Raw genomic sequence first — 19,304 nt, forward strand, 5'->3', positions numbered from 1 at the left:
TAATTTCTTTTTATGCTTGAAGCAGCATTACTTTCTTATTTGTGTGCCTTTAAAAATTAGCCAAAGAATTTTCAAGAATTTATACTGAATTCTTTATAGAACCTATGAAAAGATATATACTGAAAGCACAGTATATAAGCATTTTAATCAAATTATTACATTTTTCATTTGTAAGTCATCCTAGATGTTTGTGAATACGTTCCAGCATGAAACTTCAGTAGAATCTGAACAATTTTGTTAAGGATCATATTCCCTACCAGCCTAATTCCACTGAAATCAGTGGAATTATTTCGGAGGAGAATTTGATTCTTCTTTGCTGTGTGCATTTTTCAAATCTGCAATAACATTATGCATACCATTCAGTTTCCTATGTTTATAGAATAGGTTGGCAAATACAGTAAAATTGTATTTTACTCTGCTGCAAAACAAAAAAAAAAGGGGGACAGGGGAGAAAATAAAAATCTTGTTTCTACTATTTTCTGAAGTTTTTGGGGCCAGTTCACATAAGACAAAATCCCAGGAGGCTCAGTGCATATTCACTCTTAGGCCAGCATATCCAATGCACTCTTTAGTCTTAGATTAAGGAATTAAAGCACTGCAAATGAATTTCACATCCAAAATCATTCAATTTGTCCCCTTTGTCTTCTAGAATCCTAAGCATATGGGACCACACTAAGTATAGCAAAAATAGCTGCTGCTATAATCATAATTAGTACCTATTAGCCCTTCCTAGGTGCAAAACCCCAGTGATGAGAGCAAAGCACGAGAACCTAGATAGAAGAGGATTTGAAGTCTCTGTAGTACAGGATTGTTATTGCTGCCCTTGCAGGTTCACCAAACGCAGCGAGTGAGAGGGAATTGCTGGGCTTGGGAACCAGATCCTACGTGCCTTTCCCATACACACAAAGATGTACAGACTGAGATCTTTTTTACCTCCTTGCTGAGCCATTTCTTCTTGTCCAAATATGCTTTCTATAAAAACCTGCTCATACATTTCTAATCGTTTTTAAAGGATAGCATTATTAATTTTTAATAGCTTAGGTATTAAAATTTGTTTTTCAGGATGATGGAGACATTTTTTTATTCTTAGTCACATAGTGGATAGCAGCTGTTTTACACAGGCTGGAACAGCTATTCAGTGACCAACTTAATGCCTGAACTTTTTGATGAATTATTTTGGCAGGCTCGTCTTTGATAATGTATGTAGCTTAGATGCAGATTTCAGCCTCCTTTCCACAAAATGCTGAAGTGATAGGCAATAACAGATCTAAAAGACGTTGTCAGTGAAAATTAAAACAACGGCAAGAAAAAAAAAAAAAAAACCCCAAAAGCAGAGATTCTAAATTGCGCATGAAAAATCAGCGTGGGCCGATATTTCTGCATGGGAAGATCTGCCCCTGTGTAGGCAGGTCAGTGCGGAGCGCGGCTCGCCCCGGCAGCACGTGGCTGCCCGGGCTGGAGGAGGGAGAAGGGACCGGGAGCCGGAGCCGGAGCCGGAGCCAGCCCCGCGCCACCGCGGCGGCCCCGGGCAAGGGACAGCGCAGCCCCGGGCAAGGGGGCCCCGACCACCGCACCTGGACCCCGGCCCCCCGCGCAAGTGTCAGGGCACAACGCGGGGCAGTGCTGACACCGAGCGGGGACCTCCCAGCTCCCCCCTCCGCCCGTCGGGGTTGCATCAAACAAACAAACAAAAGAAAAAAAAATAATCCCTGCCCAGGCTCAAGCATTTGGGTACTGCAAGTAGTTCTCAAAAATCTGAGGCTGTCATTTTGTTCAGGGCTCCACGTTATCCCCATTGGCTTCAAGCACAAAATCAGGTGAGAGCCGGAGACAGCTCATAAAAGTGAAGTCACATATGATAAGAAGAGTATAGATATCATAACCTGCGTGTGAAGGAGAAGGGAACAAGGTTATGATCATTGTCTGAGGAGATCTGTTCAAACAATGTAATAGAAAGCTGCCCCCTTTAAATAAACATTAAACTTCTGCTAGAGGGTTACAATTTACAGTTCCAGCATGATCTTTTGAGGTGCTGTGGGTACCTTTAATATAAAGACGTCTATACAATTTCCCAAATGCAAGGCGTATCTTGCACCACAAGCTCTGCAGCTACTTTTTTTAATCAATAGCTCATAAGTATTCATTGAAAGATATGTTGGTATTCTACCGACTAAACTTAGGAGGTGACAGCTACAACCACATTAAAATCAACATTTACCTTTGAGTCGTTTTTTGAAAATGACAAAACATTGGGACTCTTAAAGGAATTTTAATTTATTACAAGAGGTTTGGGTGTACGTTATATAAGCTGCTACCAATTTTTCCACACAATTAACCCAGTGAAATCTGTTAAGAAAGCAAAGCAAAACTGTGATTTAACAGGCAGGTCCACCACATGAATATGCAAAGGAGACAAGGGAAACTTTACCTCCTCTGCAAAGAGCTGCCCAGCCCGACCCTCACCCACAACGTGCTTCTCCTGCAGCCAGTCCCTGCCACCGCCAGTGGTTTCCCCAGGATGAAGGTTAGCTGGTCACCTAGATTAGCAAAGGAAAATATTCTTTAAAAGGTGAAAGCTTTTCTGCGTGTGGAAACATTTTGATTGCTATTAAAGAAATGACTACCCGAAGTCTAGATATAATTAAAAGATTGGGTGTATTTTTATATACATTGACTGGTCTACGTGACTGAAAATATGTCATCTTCATTGTGATATATTTTACAGTCAAAATAATGCACTACTTTTTCTCCAGATTATGTCTATTTAATTTATTACCTGAAAAGCAGATTAATTTCAATCAAATTTTTTAGTAATATATCGTACAAGCCCAAAGGAAAAAAAAAGTAGATACTTAGAGGCCAAAATTACATGTTGCATACAGACCTGGACACTGAGTTCTGAAAACTTGCACAGACTTAGATGATCATGGTATATTATACTCAATAATTCACAATTTGTGCGTATCTCCTGATGTAAAAGTTATTACCGTGCCTATTTTTTAATAAAAAGATATGAAGGTAAATGGAGATGGAAGGCCAAAATTGTTAAAGGAATTATGGGAATTGACTGATCCTTTCTTGACAGTGTTGGCTGAAGAAGAAAAGTGTTATCTACCCCAACTGAAATCCTCAAATCTAATATCCCACTACTTGGAGAATTTTCCCCACTGCTAAACAATTGACTCAGTACTCTGTTCATAGCAAATCTCATCCACAAGATCTCGAACCCGTTGTAGACTGATGTGTCTGCAGTGAAGAGGTTGCAGAAGGCCCCCATGCAACTCCCAATCCTAGAGGTGGGAAGTGGTCCAGGGAGCAGTCCTGTCCCAGCCTCTGGGCTCAGAACCTCCCCCAGGAGCAAAGCCCAGAGGTCCATGTCCCCCCAGGGAGGGGAGGGAATTGAAGATCTCCCTGTGTTTAGGCTAGTGAGCACAAAAACCCACCTCAGCAAACCATCCCCTGATTATTTGCTTCTTCTTTTTTCCCTCCCAACTTGCTCAAAAGTCTCCAACCACACAATTCAAAACAATTCAATCCTAATTTTGAAGTCATTGCCAGGTAAGCAAAACGCAATTTTTTGGCTCATGCCCTCCTTTCAAAAACAGTTCACTCTGAACCATCCAAGGCTGTCTAGTGCATGTTACTGGGCAGCTCTTCTAGTCTTGAACAAAATAATTTGGAAGTGGTTTTCAGCCCTGCCCCATACATTCCCAAGCAGCTCCTCCTCCCAGGTGTTAATCTTTCTGCTACCCAACTCAATTTTGACTGCTGTGATGGGTTTTTTCCACTGTTTCAAAGTACTGTTACTACAGAAGGAGTCAGCTGCATCCCTTGTAGCTTCAAGAGATCTCTGAAGGTGACTTATAGCAACAAGTGTGTTCTAGAGAGACACTCATTTGGCAGCACTGTATCACCAATTAGACCAGGAAGTTTTCCCTCAGTTTCCTTACATTTTCCGTATCATTCCATGTGAGGCTCAATGCAAAGCAGTGTCTTCATGCATTGCATATTCTCCATGGAGGTGCATTGTCCAAATGATTTTTTACTTGAATTATGTATTTCCCCAAAGGAATAAAAGAAAATTATACAGTGCCACAGTAATTGACAGAGTCCAGGATTTTGCTGCATTGTCATGTATTATAACTGTATATCCATATTCTCCCCATGCAGCTTATTCTACATCAGGTTTTAAAAAAACATGGAAAAAAGAATGCAGGAAAAAATCATGTACATTAACCATTTTCCTGCTTCTTCCTCTTCCCTTCAGGCCCAAGGAGACTCAATACCATAGTACATGCTCAGACCAAGCCACTGTGTGGTAGCAAGTAGGGGTTTGGGGACTTGAAGAGCTGGCTGTGAGCTGTGCTGGTCTGTATTTGGGCTCAGGGCACCTGGTGACTGACATCAGCTTTATTTAACTACATACTCAGAATTTGGTTAAACCGAAGCAAACCAAAACCTGATGCGCATCGTTGGTTCTGCCTTTGGTTTGCTTGTTTCTTTGCAGTTTGAACCAAAGTTGCATGGAGTGATTATGTTTTAGTAGACAGATTTGTGGAGTATGTTTGAGGAATTTGCAGAAATCTCTTAAGTGTGAATGTGATATTGGCCACTAAATTCAGGCATGGCTCTGGATTTAAATTTTCACCAAAGACTGCAGTTAGGTTGTTGGTTTGGGTTTGGATCTTATTCAAGTTGAGCATGATTCAAGCTCCATGCAACAGATTACTCCTTTATGGTGAATTTCAGAAGCAGGTTTTAGAGCATCTACCCTGGGTCTCTGGAACCAAACTCAGGCTGAATCATGGCTTAAGAGTGATAAGTGTTCTCTAGTAGCTGAGGTGTGGCCATCAAATGCAGTTGTGTATTTGCACAACATTGGCACTGAAGATCTGACCTCATGACCAATATTTTCACACTACACACTCTCTTCTGACTTCATGAAGAGTGAGGTCTTTGGTTTTCTCCAGAATATGTCAGACTCTTTGTTGTATATACACCAGAGCTGCCTGGAAAGCTGTGGTCATCTACAAAATAACTGCAATATTTCCTTTTTTTTATTCTTTCCTTCTTCTTTTTTTAAAACAGATTCTTTAAAATTCTTTTCTTCTGATGAAAAAGCTCTTACACCTGCAAAAACAGAGCTCTTCCTTCACAACCACTTAAGGTAAATATACACTAATCCATTTTGCACTCTTTTTCTTTTTTTTAATGCATATTGCTCAGAAACCATCAGGAAGCCTAAAGACTGACATTTACCTACAAGCAAATCTACCAGGAGTGTGCAGCATTGTAAAGCTCCCTCTGGGGTGTGTGGAGGAAGCACTGCCAGGAGCACTGCCGTCCTCAACCCCATCCACTCCTCAGCTCCCTGCTTCAAAAAGCTGCTGCCTGATGTGTCCATTGCTCTGGAGGCTTTTGATTTGAGTGCTCAAAGCTGGACCTTGTGTTGGCCTTGGAAGAGTCATGGCAGGGGAACAGCTCAGCCTGGTAGCACATAAGCAAACATCTCCATCAATATATGAGCTGCCCTATGAGTCAGGTAGTCCAGCAGCAGCCTCTTCCCCTAATTGTCCTCTGTAATTAATTAAAGATGATCTGGCAAGTAAACCCCACACTCCCAAGTTTTCAATGCATTCACCATCCAAAGATGGCAACTCTTCTCCAGCAGCTCTCTAATAAATACCATCCACAGGAGTTTTGTGCCCAATTTGTGTTTCAGGCTCAGCTTGGGCTGTGCTTGCAACACAGTTTCCAGCTGTTCAGCTCCAATTTGTGCGAGGAGAAAAACGATTCATGAAGCTTCAGCAGCAGTTCATAGTCACATGATAAACAGTGGGTTGTGCTGGGTACAAGAAATGTCAGCAGAGGCGTCGCCACAGAGAATATTATTGCTTATTAGGAGCTAAAAGGGGCCTGAGGAATGTCTCCCAGTATGTCAGCTTTCTGCAGATCAGTACCCTCCTGCACAGGCAAGGCCATGGTCCATCTCCCTGCTGGGCTTCCCAGTGCCTGTGGTGGTGCTGGGGCTGGCATGGTATGTGGCGCAAGGAGGAAAACCCACATCCCATGAGCATGGGGTGTAAGTCACTATGGCCACACAAGGAGCCCCACTGTGCCTACCAAGCATCCCTGTCACACCCTGGACTGAGGTTCACTCCATCCTGGTTCACCTGAGGAGCAGCCAGTTCCACACTGAGCAAATCCCAAGGGTGCCGAGAGGTTTCCTTCCTCCACAGCACCCTGTGTAAAGGACACTGCATTTAGACTATTTAGACTAAAAAATCTTTTTTTTTTTTTTTGCACAGGCCAGCAAACAGCCATCATCTGGGAACAATGAGAGCTGTCAGGACGGGGGAAGGGAGACGGCCAAACTGCGAGCATGGGCTTGAGAGCTGACGGAAAGAAAGAAACACTCCTCAGGAAAATTTTGCCCTGAAAAAACCCAAACTTCATTAGCTGAAAATGAATGCTCAGTCTATTGAGATGTGCCCTGTGCCCAGAGAGCAGCGTAGCAGGGATAGGTGACCTATTTTCCCTGGAGAGGAGGGAGAGGTTGCTCTCTATTGATCCCACCCTTCCTCTATCAGTTTATATATTAGCTCCTATGGCCTGTGGAGGAAGCAGCCAGTAATGGAGTGAATCATTCACAATGAATAAATCATCTGACTAATTTAGCTTGTTTTTCTTCTCATGGCTCTTCCATGAATGGATCACCACTTCCCTAAAGTTATTCATTATTATTACTATATAACTTGCTGTTTAAGGATGTTGTTTTCTTTTTCCTCTACATTTTAACTCCTGCAAGTTCGCAAAAATCTGTTAGCTCAGTTATAACCAGACAGATGAGTTCTGTGGGGCTGTTCCTAGTCCCAGGCTGGATGAGTTCAGCATGGCTGTTGCAGGTATTTACATCAATAAACAGAGAAAAATTGCATTGTGTAAACTGCAAAGTTCCGTTTCTATAGATGCACATGTCCTTCAGGACAGAGTCTCCCAACACCTCTGTAACACAAATACCCTTAGTACCAGCACAATTGAAAGAAAAATTACTTGTATTCACACAGAGCATTTCTAAATCAATTTATATCATATTCTGGCTAGCAACCATCTCAATGAACAGCATATGTGGGGTGGTATCACCTAGAGGATCACTTGGCTTTGTCTCTTGCTAAAATGATGGCAAAACAATGGAGAAAGCTGCAGTGCTGAACTCAGATGATGTCTGTGGGATTCAGATGCCATGGTATTGCATCTGAATGGATTTGGAGAGCCTGGTGTGCGCTCCAGCAGCTGCCTGCTGGCATGGATGGAGTGTGTAGAAGGAGAGGAGGCCACAGGGCTGAGGACTGTGATGGGACTGGGGAGGTCTTCTTCTCTCTCTGGAGATGCCTTTTCCCCCAGCAGAGAAACCAGCGGAGCAAACCCCTGATGGCTTCAGGCCTGAGTACATGCTCATATTTCTTTCAGCTTGTGTGTGTATGTTTATGTTTCTTTTGCTTGCTCTACGTGAGAGCACTTCACCCTTTCATGAAGACTTGATGTAAACAAAAGAATAAACCAGAAAACAAACAGGCGGCAAACGGCACCCAGACGAAAGCACCACCTGCAGCACAAAAATACCAAGCAACTCCCACACACTCCCTCCCACCCACCACATCAATGGGGAGCCTCGGTGGCAGCACAGTGCTCTGGCTGTTAGCAAGCACCAACACTCAGGTGCCAGGCAGAGAAAATTCCCCACTCCATAGAAAATAGGGAAAAGCTCCCATCTTTGCACTGCAGGAGCTCCAGCTCCAGCGTTTCATGAGCAGTCTCTGCAAGAAGAACTAAGAAAAGAAAGAGTCCAGTCATGCCAGATCTCAAGCTAAGCAATATGGATGGCTGAAATTTTACACACAAGCTAATTGCAAGCTGATGCAAGATGTAATTGAGTGGTGTGATGCTTCTCTGTGTGAAGAGCTGCCCGAGGCTTGCCTGCCCGCCTCCTGCACAGCCCCTGCTCCCTGAACAAGTGCAGCCACTCCTAAAAACTCTCTTTTCTCACCAGTCTGGGCTCAATCTCATCACTGTGAGAAATGGCTGCAAGAGTCAAACTGGTCAGAAGCTGGGCTCCTCCTGCCAAGTGCTGGGGAAGTGGCGCATGGCCAGGTCATAATCAAAAGTAGACACAATCCTTCCTTTGCTCTCCTCAAACTACCAATAAATTAAGTGTCCAGTGTACTCACTTGACCAAGAGGTTTAATATTGCTACAGCAAGGCCATGTAGTCTTCTGGGGAGTCTCTTTCTTCCAAACTCTCATCCAAGTCTGTAAACCGAGCTGACAGCTGACATTTCCTATCTGAGTGCAAGTCAGAGCTCAAAGATGAAACTTGGGTGGAAGCAAAAGTGAATATAGCTCTAAAGAAAGACAGAAGAGGAGATTAAAAGCTATGCTAATTTACACTACTAATTGCAGCACTACCTTAGGTGAGGTAATGGAAACCACATGTAACTGTGGCATCTGCAGTGCGACCAGCCCTGCCCCAGCTGCAGAACAGATTTACCTCTGGGCACCTGAGGGTGCAAATGGAGATGTTTTGGAACAAGAGCAAACTGTTTGTCCTGGCCTGAAATGAAGGGGGTTTTCCCCCAGGTTATACACAAGATTGAAGAGAAAAAGAGATTTCTCATTCCAGAAGGGAACATAAATACATATATATGTCTGTCTGTGTGTGTCTGTGTGTCTGTGTGTCTGTGTGCATATATATATATATATATATGTATATGGAGTGAATCCCAAATAACTCTTTGGCTTTTTAGTTAGCTATTTTCTTAATTTCCAACTGTCTTGTATAAACAAGCTGTAATGGTAAACCCAACAAATTCCAGAGGTCAAACCCCATTCCTGACTCAGTCTTTTCTTACATCATTTGACCAAACTGTACACCTGGTTGCTGCTTTGTTCCACCAGTTTCATTCACTTGCAATGTTCTATTTAAGCACCTTATTTATTTTCATCTTTAAATGTTGGTAAGGTTTTTTTTTTCCCAGCAAATTCATGCACATGTTTAACTATTTTCCCCATTGCAGCTTAACTTTTTCCTCAGTTGCTTCTGGGAAACATCCTGTTACGGGAGGATAAATGACAAACACACTGTGCAGGACCAGATGTGTCCCTTCAACACCAAGGGGATGGATGAGCCATGAACAAGCCACCACTGCAGCACAGCAGCAAGCCACAGGAATAGCCCAGCTACATGCTGTCATTCCTCAGTAAGTACTAGGTTACCGAAAGCAGCTCAGCCTCCAAAGAAAGGAGAAGATTTAAGATGAGCACCGTGCTCCACATGACTTACAACTTGGTTCTCTGTTTTCTCAGAACACCCTCAGGAAGCAAAAACGAGGGGAAATTCCTGAAGATTCTCAATTGAAATATATTTTTTAAGAGTTTTTTTCATCACATTTTAATTTTTTATTCTGGAGTAAGCAGCTGAAAACTGCTACACAACTGCTTAGCCGTGTCTAATTTGGTAGTACATTAGACAGACTTTCAGCCTAATATTCTTGAGTCTATTTTAAATACTCAAACATTCCAGCCAACCAGACAGATAAGAACAATTTAACGGAGCTACTGGCAAGAGTGGTCTCAGATTTGCTAAAAATCATGTCTATGTTTACACATGCAAACCAGCACATTTTCACTTACCAAACTGATTGACTGATGAAAAGTCTTAATGCAAAATAAAACTACTGACACACACTGAGACTGGGAGACTGTTCCTGGTTGCATCTTGTAGGTGAAAAGAGCATCTAAAAAGTCTGAAGACGTTTTTAAGTGCTCTCAGAAGTTTTTCTTATGACATAATTGAAAAAAAGGGTCAGTCATGGTTACAAGACGAATGCTTCAAAGCATCTTTGGCAGTTTTGTGAGATAAAAATAAGCTCATATTTTAGGTTGCTTTGTGGTGGAAATAAAGTGCTGAGTTATTTGGCATATGCTGGAATCTAGTGAAAGCCAAAGAAATATGTAAGTCACTTTTTAAAAAGTTATATTGAAATATTTAAAGTCCAGAACACAATCACAAGGTCTGAGACATTTGGGGTTAGGAGGGACTGCTGGCCTTTTCTCTGATCTGTTCACAACACTTCCTATGTTTTTTCCCTTTGTATAGCCTTTTGGCAATAAAGAGAGAACTCTTGTCCTGTGTTGTATAGATGGAAGTGATGTTTCTAGTAAAACTTTTTTGGTGTAGGTGACATGAAATTATTAGAGCAAAAGATGATTAATTAGTGAGCTTCATGCAAGGAATACAAAATTTTATACAATAACTGCACAACAACTAATTCATGAGCATTACTCCCAAGTAATATCTACACAGTTAAAATGTAGATCATAGAGTTATTCACAATCGCCTGTTCTTGCAAAAACTCTTCAATACTAACACAACTCTGGCATTATTGCACAATTAGAATCATGGAATGTATAGCCCATTACCCCTGAAAGCCATTCCTACCACTCCTAATTAGATGTGTTTTGAGAAAATCTACTGATATTGACCTCAGTACTGTTGTCTGTACTGGGTTTCTAACTTCTGTGCTAGTGTGAAAACTTTATCAAGATGGCCAGAGTTACACACCTACAGAAGGAAATTAAATTATCCATTACCATACATTCAGAATGTACTGGATATTCAGTATTTTATACTAACCAGGTACCTATCTCAAAGCTGGCTGTAATATGATATGTCAGAAAATTGCTTTTTGAGTTCGGAGAGAGGACAGATTTCACTGCAAATGTCCGGAGATTCAATTTATGGTTTTGCATGACTAACTAGAACAAATTAAGGGATTGAAATGTAGCTATAAACTGGAAGCACACTGCAAGTGTGGTCAATGATACTGTGAAATCCTCCTGGAGGCCAAAAGTCCTCTGTGGCTTGGGTCACCTCCACACCCACTTTCACTGGCAGGCATTTCACTGGCTGTTCTTGTGTTTATTTGCATCCATAATTCTCACTGTGATTGTGAATGTAGGCATGAAAGGAGTCATAGCTGTGCACCAAGGTTTAGTTTGGTTTGATGCCTGGTGTTTCATGTGGGACAAAGATGAAGTGGTGCTTGTGAAATGGTCTAGAAGTTTTTGCATTTTTTCAGTCTCCCTGTCTTGAACTGATGTTGTCCAAACCTTAATACACACTGTTCTTATCAAAATGAATCCTGCTAAATGGTAGATAACAGAGACAGATTACATCCTTAGTATTTCAGACATGATACAGCAAAAAATGTTAGCATTACAGAAATTATTAGCAGTACTTGATGTCCTCCTGCATATCTTGCCCTGTATTTGTCTTTATTCCCATGTGTCCCAATGAAGGTTTTCAGCTCGTGGGACTCAAGTCCCCCACATCTTTTGCCTCTCTAGATCAGGTGGCCAGTACCAGATGGACTCCTACAGGACATCCTGAGGACTGGCACACTCTTTCTTCCATGGTGAGCAAACATTCCAGGAGATCTCCTGCACCCACAACTCCTACTTCTGCCAGGGACCAAGGCAGACTGGACATGATTGAGGGAGTTTATGCTTCAGCAGGTTCTCCTGCCCTGCCATGCCCTAGAAGACATAAACCATAGATAGCAGCAGCCCAAGGAGCAGCCCTTGGCCAGATGTCACTCATGTAACTCTACAGCATGACCACTTCAGTCATCACCTCTCTGTGTGAGGCCATACAAGCTCAGGTAATATTGTCTGAGGGTTTTGTAAGGAGAGGTCTTTCTACTGCTGAGACTCCTGCTTACTCTGAATATTTTTTATCCCAGCATGATTTCCTGGTAGCTTCATGTTTGAGATGGCTCCTACTTTTGCAAAGGTGAAGATGATATTTCCAGCTGATTCTAACCAAAATAATACAACAGCAGATGTGAAGCATTCATCAGATTTTTACTTTCCCTCTGGCCATTGAGCTTTATAGTGGTTTAACAGCAACCTCAGAGATCCCACCATAGGTTTCATCTTTTGCAAAGCGTATCTTGGGGCAAGTGAATAGGCTTAGGGAGTGACTGCACACCTTCTCCATTGTGGCCCATTAATACAGATCAGGACTATTTCTTTGATCTGCTTTATCTTCCAGCAACCAGACATAGGCTCCAAAACAGTAAAAAAAAAGAGCATCATCGCATTTATTCACTTGGCCCTGCAGTGTTAACTTTGTGCAAATCTTTGAATTGCCCACAGGTTGTGAGTCTGGCAAAAGGTTCGGTTCTGGGAATAGGCTTTCTCTGTTCTCACTTCACTCTTCATCATTTGTAATTATATTTTTGTTGTCTGTAAATTTTGAAAACCCTAAGTCTCTTTTTCCAGTTGACATGGGTGTTTTCTCACACCTTTCTCTGCTAATTTTATATAATGATATGACCTATTCTAGTATCCACTTAGATATCTCTCAAGAAATTGTCTTAGACAATGAAATTAGTGACCTTAATTAGGCCATCTAGTTTGGAAGGCATTAGTGACATTGGAGCAGGATGTTACTGTCTGATTACATTAGTTAGATCAATTTAGAAAGCAAAAGCAATGTGAAATCAAACTCTGCTGGTGGGAGGGAACCAAGGAGTGGGGGAGCAATTCCATTTGCCTGATAACATTTCCATTGCTGGTCACGCTGGCACACTCTGCTGCATGTGTCATGCACCAGCAGTGGTTCTGCTCTGTAGAGAAACAGCTGTGATGGCTTTAGAGATGCTTAATTGATAAAGCACTTTGGGGAATCTGTCAGCACATGGAAAAGCTCTGGTAATATCTCTTCCTTCAACTTGTTTGCTGCAAATGAACCAGTTGCTTTGTTCTTCCTTTCCACTGGCATTGCAAGATCAGATATACTGTACCTGGGCTGGCACCTTCCCCAGCATATTATTTTGGATTTCTCAATTGCATTGTAATGTTTTTGAAGTTCCTGATATCACTGTAATTTTGCTAGATACACAGGCTCCTCCCTCCATCTTATCACATGCACACCCTCTCTTTCTGCATTTTTATTGTATCTCTGTGTCTTTTCATGCCAAGGAAAGCCAGCACACTCTGAAGTAATGCCATGGACTCCAGACGATCTCTTTAAATATACTTCAGCCATGGGCTCCTCTTTAAACACTGACTTAGCCAAGATTTCTCCTAATTTGAATAAACATTAACTACTTTATTCTAAAACAGCTCCGCTTCCTGATCTGCAAACCGTTCTCAGTGTCATCAAATTTTTCCAAACATCCAGTTAGAAATTACTCCATCCTCCCTGCTCACTATAGACTCTTAGCCAAGAGATCTCTCCTGAACACATTTTTGGTGATTTCGGTCTGTATGGCATAGCACACCCCCCCATGATGAACTGTTCAAACACAGCCATCTCCTGGGCTCACACCCCACCCAGCCCTGTGGGGCAAAGGATGGAGCTACACAGGCATCCCCTCCTGCTGCCCTCAGGGAATGATTCACCAGGAGGAGATAGGGACCCTCTTTGCCATGCCATCATTGTGTCCAGCACAGGGGAGTTTCCTCATCCAGCCTAAGGATGTGCAAAGAAGGAACAGAGCTTGGCAGCCCGTGACTTCCCAGCTGCTCCTTCCCTACCTGCCCATCTCTCCTCTCACACCACCTGTGGCTGGACAAACCCAGCAGCCGCACAGCTGGTGATCACTTCCCAGTCACCCAGAGAGGTCACTTCCTGGTCACTCACAGTGGCACACATAACAGCACATGTCTGGAGCATGGTGTCCAAACCACCCAGAGGATCTGGGGAGCAGAATTCAAGGTATTCTGCACCCTTGTACCACTTTCCTGTGCCAAATGCAACAAGCTGGCACATTCTTTATGACAAAACATCTGCTCTGATTGCATTCATGTAAGTAAGGCTAAAAACATGTTTTCAGGTCATACCATACACAGGGAAGTAAGAAAAGAAATTCAGGGTGTTTTTTTACTGTAAATATACCTAGAAGATAAAAGCCAGGCATCAGCTGCTTAAAGAGGGCAGAAGGACCACACTACATATTATTGTACTAGAAAAGCTCATGAGTTAAATTCTTAAACAACCTGGCATGGTTTATTTTGAGAATTGAAAGCTCTGCTACCCAGAGATCACTCTTCTCCCTTCTCCAAGAGGATTTCTGGAAAAAAAAAACCTTGCCAGAAGCAGCTGTCAGCTAATGAAACACACAGCACCACTGTAAGAATGGATCCATGAGCTCTGCCAAAACCTCAGTCCTTGTCAGGACCCCTGAATGAAACTGTCCCAGGGAATCTGCAGAGCAAGGCTGCATATTTAGGAAGCTCAAACGAGAGTCAAAACAAAACCGAGTGGAGCAGGAAAAGCAGCGCAGAAGTGTCAAAGGGCTGCCCACATGACTCAACCAGAGTACGACCTAAAGCCACTGCCACACAATTCCTTCTGAAGCTCACAAAGGAGCCAGATGCTCCTGTCAAAATTATACCTTCCACAAATCTACATGGGAAACCTGCCACCATTCTCCCTAAAAGGAGGAGAATTGATACCATTTTCTTGACTAAAATAGTACCTTTTCAGTGAATTAGCTGGAGAAAGAGCAAGAGCTGTTTGCTTTGGACAAGTATATTTCCAGGCATGTCAGCCCCACAAAAGATCTTTCTTTCACTCTACTTTCATGCAACCCTGAAAGCAAATATCTGATGGATATGATCTGGCTAGCTCCACATCTTCAAACAAGAACAGGGAGCTGGTGGCAAGTGGGATTCTTCTGTTGCTCTGGGCTAATAGATATTAGGAAGAAAAATGCAGTTCTTGTCTTGGCTGGCTTTGAGATGTACTTAACATTTCGTTCACAACATGCTGCTTGTATCCACGAAGCTCAACAAGGCAGTGAATATCATTGGCCTGTTTCAGAGACAAGAGGAAAACGCCTTGCCCAAGGTCTCACCGCATGTCACAGCAACAGGGGCACAGATGGTGAACCTGAATCTCAGCCACTGGGCCTCATCACCCCAGTACTTCCCATGGTGTTTTAAACCTTGATCAAAATTTAAGTTAGTAGAGGGCATGCCTGAATCAGCTCAAGGTCTCACAGCTTGTTCTCGTTCTCAGATTAATTGTTCTAATTAGCTACTCCACAGGCAAATATATATTGACTCTTTCTTCATCTCAGACTTGGGGCCAAGCATGATTCCGAAAAACAATCAGCCGTGGCTTCCTCCCAGAATGTGCCACACATCTAAGTTGTAAACATTGCAGCTCAACTCCCAGTTCATAGCACAGGTAAGAACTGGTGTTCTTACACCAGTGTTACTGGGTGGTTTTATTCTGCATTTTGTTAACTTCAGAAGAGCGACATCTTAATAAAGCATCCAAAATCCCATGCAGCACAGCACGCAGAACTGCATTTCTGCAGCAACGTTGAGTCTGTTCAAATCTGGGTCCTAGAACAGGAGGAGGCATTGCCAACCTTTCAGCCTCATCTTCTTGGAGACAGGAAGGCCAAATAACCTCAAAATTAGTCTGGGAAATTTGATAGAACAAAAATTTTGGAATCAAAACTCAGTGTTGTACACTTTAATTCACAACACAAAGGAGATTTTTGCCACAACCTCATCTCAACTGTTCTTTATATTTTTAATAAATTTTCAAGATGAAAACATTTAGTGTAGGGAAAACTTAGCAGTCACTAAGTACTACATCTTCCACACAGAGTGTGCTTGGTGTGTATGTGTTACCTGTAGATTAGACTGTGAGGGCACCTACCCCATTTCTGTTAATAAAGTGAAGATGATTTTACAGACAACTAATGATTGAGTCATGTTGCTAGCTTTGCTACGTGCTCTAACAGTTCCAGTCACTCAGTCGTGTTCATAGCCTCTCCTGCTGCCACAGACCTACACTTCCAGTGGCTTTTGCCCTTGCCAGAGCCTCTGATAATTCTCTATATGGGAAAGCGACATTAGCTGCCAGGTCTGAAAATAACTACAGGAAATGTTAATCATCTGTCTTGACAAAATTATAAATGCTTGATGAAGAAACAGACATTTTGATGATAAATATAGATGATGCAAAGGATTACAAAAAACACAAAAGAGCAAAACAAACTATGCATGTCAATTCACCATTGCTGTTAACATTTAGCTCATGTTGGTCTGGTTTTTGTGGCTCCTTTGTATTCATGCTATCGTTTTTTCTTGTGGTGGCAATAGATATTCTGATATTCTAGGAGTTAAATAGATAAAAATAATAAATAAAAATGTTTTAACTTAAGCATAAATGTATTTGAGTAATCATGTATGACCACAAACGGCCATTATCTTATAAATTATGAACACCTGAAAAAAAGAATTAACACCTACATTTAGATTGAAATTTAGGGGGGAAATATCTTACATCTTTTCATTCAGTATTTCTGAGCTAGTAACCTTCTAGCAATTTCAAAGGCTGTTGCTGGAGCTCTTGTGGACTGAAACTGCCCACTTTCAGTTGATTATTTAAATTTTTTAAGTTTTTATTTTTAAAAGAGTGATGGAGAAATAGACTTGGAAAGATATCATGCAGCAAAAACAGTGTATGGGTGTTTATAAGAACAAAAATATTTCCATCAAGCTTCATACATGTTGGGAAGGACCTCTGTTAATTAAAAACAAATCCAGAAAATTACAGCTGAACTGAAGAGAGTCTTACAAATGTTTTTCATTTCAAAATTTGTTGATAATTAAAACACAACTGCAATTCAGTTAATCTTGTAAGGGAAGGACAGACAAACAATATAACTGTTGGATGGTGAATAGATAGGTAGACAAACACCTAAAAATGAGAACCTTATTCCCAGAGGTGGTAAATAGGAGCAGATTAGAATTCAAATATTTCAGCAGGACTAAGCCTGTTCCTGCCAAAATCATTTTGCTAATATTAACTCTGCCTGACTATATTCTCTCAAATCCTACACAATTTGTTTGCTGGAATAAACCACTTGTACAAGATCAACGTGAAGGTGTCTGGTTAAAGTGCACCACTCTGTTAGCTTAACTTTTATCGACAGTTCCCATCTATGCTACTTCTGTCTGATTTAGTAGTAGCAAATGATTTCTGTAGAGAAATCACTCACAAGTGATTTCTTTCCTTCACTGATAATGCAAAGAGAGGAGGTTACAGATGGGTTTTTATTTGTGTTTTTCTGCTCGGTCCATTTTTTATCTGCTGTAGCAGTGCATGTGTATCCGTGCACATGGATGTTTGCACGTGTGACACACGACATTCCGAGGACGGCTGGGAGCAGAGCCGGTGACAGGGACAGCGCTGGTGCCACTGTTCTTGCCCCAAGTGGGGCACTGCTCTCTTCCTCTGCTCCCACAGTCATGATTTACCTACATACCACACAGTAATGCAAGTTTGTGCACACTGGCAGACTCCTTTGCACGTTGTGTATTAACTTAGCATTGTATTGATCATTTGGGAGCAGAGTGAATGATAACCATTAAGTTTTATATGAATGTTTCTATTGCATGAAGCATTATAGAACATGTGCCGACTTAAGGGATGTTGCCTATGTAAATGAAAGATAATTCCACATTAAAAAGATATTTTCTGGAGCATCTTTATTCAGTTACATTTCAGCTGATCTGAAGGACTCCTATCAGCACTAACACAGAGGGGTAAGGCTTAGGAATGTAAGTGCAGATAGTTTGTTAGGCCAGGATACTATTTCTCTGCCATGGATTTCAAAAGGACTTACTGTACATACTGGTTCTGGCATTTGAAACTCCAGGCTTAGTTGGGGGATGGGGAGAGATGGAGGAAAAAGGGGACTTGATACGAACAAAATATTTTTTGTAGAAGGCAGATTCCTTTTTGTTTCCATGTGCCATACGGTCAGCATTTTTTGAGTCTTTACTGATGCTCTCACACAAGAAAACTGACTCTTTAAAAATGCACCATTACAACTTAATATATCCAGTATGTAATTTGTACTTAACAGAAAGATATTTAGGACCATTTGCCTCAGCCATGAGACTTTCAGCTGCACAGAGGGTGGTAGTGCTTCAATGAAACCTTTGTTTTTAATCTTCTGATACAGTCACTGAGGCAGTTGGCTGGCTTGAAAATTACATCAGTCTTCTTTTTTAATCTAGGGTTTGTAAGCAGTAGTTAATTTGGGGCATCCACCAAAGCATATCATTTCACAGGCAGGACTACCACTGTTTTTTTTGTCTCCTGGGTAGGATGCACCGAAACTGGTGTCTAAAACAGAAGAAAGAAAATGAAGAAGAAAGTTGCCTGGGGAGCACGGATATTCCTGGGGGTGCTGTCCCAGACGGTGTGTACAGTGCAGCGCAGCTCAACCACGTTTACTTTGTTTCCTCCTCTTCCCAAAATTAGATTACGTTTCCCTGAGCGAGCACAATGATGCCGAAGCTGGACAACCCAGAGCCTGAATCACTTCAAAGCAACCCCCTGTTTTCAGCGAACGTCACCCGTCTGCCGCAGCCCTGCAGAAAGCACATTGCTCTGCATAGCAAGTTGGGTGGCAGTGGGTCCATAATATAAGACTGTTGCCTAGTGTTCCTCTAAGCTCTGCCCTCCCCTGAAAAAAAAAAAAAGTCCCTCATAATTCAGGCAACAGCTGGAAAGCTTAGCTTAATGGTCTGTGCTTAAATGTGGAAGGTCACAGGGTGCTGATCTAAGGAGCGGAGAAGTCTTGCTCAGCCGACTGTTGACACTTAGTAAACGGAGGAGGAGGGGACTGTGTGTGCATCTGAGAAAGCCATACCCTGGCCGCCAAAGAATAGGAAGCAACTTCTATTCAAGATTTGCAGGGGTCCTGGACCCAGTAGGGAAAAGCAACAAGGCCCTTCACTGCCTCTAAGTTACCTTGTATTATAACAGGATTAAAGTACATTTAGCTTCTCTATTAGCATACTTTAGCCCCATTTAGGCTTACTTGATGTTTCCGATGGCCTTTGATCAGCCTTGCATGGTGCTGGTCAGCTTCAGGACACAGCAGTCAAAAAGCGAGACTGTGAAATTATCCTGATGTTGAATCTCACAGGAGATATTTCTGGCTGTTTTCATTCACTCACCCCCAATATTCGAGTTTCTTTCTCTCTCTCTCTCTCTCTCTCTCCCCCCACCCCCCTCGCTCAAGAAAATAATTTACTCATTGTTAAAAAAACAGGGGGGGAGTTGAAGAAAGAAAGAGAGATATTAAAAGAAAAAGGTAGCTTAGTGACCAGTAATAATTAGCTCCTTGTTTGAAATCACTGCTGGCTTGTGTGCTGGTGCTGAAGCATCTATGAAAAATACTATAATTTCTACAGTGTCTG

The 19,304-nt window shown here is 42.0% G+C and overlaps 1 protein-coding gene across 1 annotated transcript in view; it reads right to left on the bottom strand.

Annotated features, from left to right (window-relative positions):
• Nucleotides 1-2,409: 2,409 nt before the first annotated feature.
• The window catches only part of EN1 (engrailed homeobox 1), a 48,647-nt gene continuing 31,752 nt past the window's right edge, over nucleotides 2,410-19,304 (bottom strand). The window contains exon 4 of the transcript XR_006018218.1: nucleotides 2,410-2,537. The gene's annotated coding sequence lies outside the window, so the exon portion shown is untranslated. The remainder of the gene's footprint in view (nucleotides 2,538-19,304) is intronic.

Source organism: Corvus kubaryi, unplaced genomic scaffold, assembly GCF_017639235.1.
Source record: "Corvus kubaryi isolate FWS band 111438036 unplaced genomic scaffold, C.kubaryi_AGA036_p1.0 37396, whole genome shotgun sequence".
Classification (NCBI taxonomy): Eukaryota; Metazoa; Chordata; class Aves; order Passeriformes; family Corvidae; genus Corvus; species Corvus kubaryi.